At 36.2% G+C, this 3,988-nt stretch overlaps 1 non-coding gene across 1 annotated transcript; it reads right to left on the bottom strand.

Annotated features, from left to right (window-relative positions):
- Nucleotides 1-308: 308 nt before the first annotated feature.
- LOC126023640 (U6 spliceosomal RNA) lies at nucleotides 309-414 on the bottom strand. Its single transcript, XR_007500745.1, has one exon. It is a non-coding gene; the product is annotated as a U6 spliceosomal RNA (small nuclear RNA).
- Nucleotides 415-3,988: the final 3,574 nt, after the last annotated feature.

Here is a 3,988-nt window from a genome sequence, read left to right as displayed (position 1 = left end):
GGTTTTGGTTGGTTAGGCATCTCTGCAGAGATCAGTGTTAAGTGTTAAGTGGTTGGGTTATTGGTGAAGTGATGAGTGTGAATGGTGGGTGAAGCTGGTTTTGAGGGAACAAAGTCTTGGTCTGCCTCTTTCCCCAAGATTACCCTTATTTACAGCTGTAAGGCCAGTGTTCTCATAATTTTTTGTAGCTCGGTTTAAATCTCTTGAGAAGAGAGTGAGTTTATAGAGCTGGTCATGGGGCATGCCATTGGGATTTTGATGGAGATCTTATTAAATAAGTACATTACTTCAGGTAGTATACTATTTTTTTAAATATGGAAGACTTCATGAATTTGTGTGTCATCCTTGCGCAGGGGCTATGTTAATCTTCTCTGTATCATTCCAATTTTAGTTTATGTGCTGCCATTTTAAAGCTTCAAATCCATGAACATGGGCTATCTTTTCATTTCTTTGTGTTGCCTTTATTTTTCCTAACAATGTCCTTAGTTATGACACTTTTACCTTTTGCTTAAATTCAAGGCACATAATTCTTCTTGATGCAATTAAAAAAGGGACTGTTTTTCTGGCTTTATACTAGTTATTATTTTAATATTAAAAGACAAAAATTTTTTTTGGTTTTGGGGCCACACCTGGTGATGCTCAGGGGTTACTCCTGGCTATGCACTTAGAAATCACTCCTGGCTCGGGGAACTATATGAGATGCTGGGGGATCGAACTGCAGTCTGTTCTAGGTTATCCACGTGCAAGGCAAATGCCCACCACTGCACTATCACTCCGGCCCCTAATTTTGATGTTTATGACTATTTTTATTTGTCTTCTTGATTTGATTTGATTGTGCTGGGGGTTGAAGTTGGGATCATAACAACATTTTTTCTATATTAATTTTTAAGTCTGCCACTTTATGAATTATATCTATACCTCTTAAGATAGTAATTAGGATTTTCTATGTAAATTTTTATGTAATCCATAGTAGTAATAATTTTACTTCTTCCATTTTAATTTGAACATATTTCCTTTTCATATTTAATTGCTCTGGCTAGGACCAATATTAAAGTATATAAAAAATGCTTTCAGGTTTTCACCCCTAATTGAGATGTTGCTGTGCTTATCACAGATGATGCCTATATTCTATTAACTTCTCTACCAATATTAATAAGCACTTTCATAACTGTTCTTTTAGTACTCTCTCAGGCTAATCTTCCTTGATTTACACAGACCATAAACGTAGTGTGTTCCTTCATCTGGTAAAAATGGATAGGAATTTTTCCTAAACTTCACTATCTTTACCATTTTATTTTACTATTTCTCCAGGAAAATTAGCTCTAGAAAGGTAATTCTATCTAAAGTTAGTGAAGGACCACAAACCTACAGAAACTAGTGCAACTACTTTTCGGGGGGAGCAGCACTAGACTAACAGGAAATTCTTGCCACATAAAAGATTAAAAGTTAATATTCTTGTCCTAACTGGCCTTATGCCAGTATAATTATTCAAGTTTTGATTGTTTTTCTTCTTTCACACTTAGTTTCATTGTGAGCAAGGGGGAGACAACTTTATTCTTTTCTTTCTTTTTTTTTTTTTTTTTTTTTTGGTTTTTCGGGCCACACCGTTTGATGCTCAGGGATTACTCCTGGCTAAGCGCTCAGAAATTGCCCCTGGCTTGGGGGGGACCATATGGGACGCCAGGGGATCAAACCGCGGTCCTTCCTTGGCTAGCACTTGCAAGGCAGACCTTACCTATAGCGCCACCTCGCCGGCCCCGAGATAACTTTATTCTAAACTCTTCAGCACCTTCACTTTTAAAACAAAGGGCAGAATCCTATTAATGAGAAAATTTCCTAATTTAGTAAATATAAAACCAATTTGTGTGTATTCAAGCATAGGCCCATGTGTTCATTCATGAAAACACATGTAGCATATATGTGCATGTCTGACTTGCATAACATTTCTAAAATATAGAAATCATTAATAAATATGAAGTTTTTTGAAGGAAAGCTCAATTTAGCTGGTCATAGATCAGTTCAATCAATCTGATGTCTCCAGAAGTTGTTGAGTATTATTGTTCCAAGTTAGACTGCAAAAGGACAGAGGGATGAATTATGCCTTACATTGGCCAAGACTGGAGGTGGAATTGAAAGGCTCCTGAGTGTAAGTCCATAAGGAGCACTTAACTAGTTGGAGGTCACACTGCCGGTCACACTGCTCCGTTACTTGCTTTAAACTGTAAACTAACTAGTGAGTATGAGTCAGTTTGTTTCCTTTGCTTCTCTTCTGACCTCCCTAGGGGGGCCTCTCCATTCAAAGACACTCTGGGAGAAACAGGCCACTTACTGTGAATAATCCGAAACAATCCATAAATTCAAAGGCAGTTGAAATTCTTAGAAGAGAATTGAATGTTATAAGAATAAACGGGTTAGTATTTTAAAGACAGAACTGCCCTTGTTTCATGTCAAGGGAGTGTTAGCAGGACACGGGTGTACAGTGACTGCCATTATTTATGTAACAGCTCTATCACGCTACACTTCAGGAAACCCAGTCCACGAGCTCCATCCGGAGCATTCTCAAACAGAGGGGTTTTTCTCTCTTTACTTTCTTATTTGAAGATAACAATAGCCGTGCCTGTGTGAAGTACCCTTCTACTTCGCTCCAAATACAGCCAAATACACAGGACTCTTTCTTAGAACTTTTTAGAATATTCCAACTACTTCTCGAAGATGGCAAATATATGTATTTCTAAAATTCAAAGGCAAAAGCATTGTCACTTATAGGAAAAAAATTTTTGCACTAGACTTTTCAAATTTAAATATTTCATTTGAAAGACATCAATTTTGTAAAAATGGAGAAAGGGCCCTCCCAAGACTTACAAATGTATTCCCAACAGTAAAGCAAAGACAATTGCCTGTTTGTAAAACATTCAGAAAGTACCAGCCTCCAAATAGACCATCGAAGTTGGATTCTCAACTAAATCCAAATATGTAACATCATTGGAAGAGAGGAAGGAAGAAAATGCCAGAGTCTATCTTTATTTTTAAATGTGGATGATGAAAATGCCATTTCTCAAGACAGTATATGCAACTCAGAAAAGTTACATTTAAGTGAAAGCCAAAGCAAAGAAATGTTAAATTTAATGTATTTCTATTCTAACATATATTGAGCTTTCTATTTTTCATAAAGAGTTGCTTCTAAGGAGACAAGGAAAATATGATTTCTACTCTAACAGAGCCTACAATATTACTATGCAATTAGTAGGAAGAAATAAAAATGTTAAGTGTACAGGGATATGTACTTACAAATATAATGAAGATATTTGAATTGAATTGAAGAGAATTTGAAAGAGACTTTAAGAAATGAACATTAGAGGCTGGAGCAGTGGTGCCTAGGGCCTTTGCCTTGCATGTGCTAACCTAGAAAGGACCTCAGTTCAATCCCCCAAGCCTGGAGTGATTTCTGAGTGTATAGCCGAGAGTAACCCCTGAGCATCACTGGGTGTGACCCCCAAATAACCAAAACAAACAAACAAAAAAAAATAAAAGAGTAGTTATAAAGAAAAAGAAATTAGTATTAACTTAAAGGATGTATATTTTCATCACATATAAATAGCAAGGAATAGGAGGCTGGAGAATTACTACATTACATCGGGCATTTGCCTTATATGTAGCCCAACTGGGTTCATTCTAGGAGTGATTCACTGAGTGCAGAGTAATAGGAAGCTCTAAGTATTCCTGAATGTGGCTCAAGACCCAAAATAAATTAAAAAAAATAAGATTTTAAACCCCCCCTCAAAAAAAAAAAAAACAATGATGACATGAGCAGAAGGAAAATAAGCAAAAGATTGATGAGAAAAGTCTATTTAGAAACTGGAGAGTTCAATTTTTTCTAGAAGGATAAAGGTGAAAAAGAAAAATGTCAGTAAAATATTAGAGAAGTCATTTGAGACTGAATCTGTCTGACTATCATGTAAGCTGATAGGAGGGACATTTTTTAGGAATT

This window comes from Suncus etruscus, chromosome 11 (genome assembly GCF_024139225.1).
Source record: "Suncus etruscus isolate mSunEtr1 chromosome 11, mSunEtr1.pri.cur, whole genome shotgun sequence".
Classification (NCBI taxonomy): Eukaryota; Metazoa; Chordata; class Mammalia; order Eulipotyphla; family Soricidae; genus Suncus; species Suncus etruscus.
The sequence above is the reverse complement of the archived record's forward strand: the minus strand, read 5'-3'. Positions and strand labels throughout refer to the sequence as shown.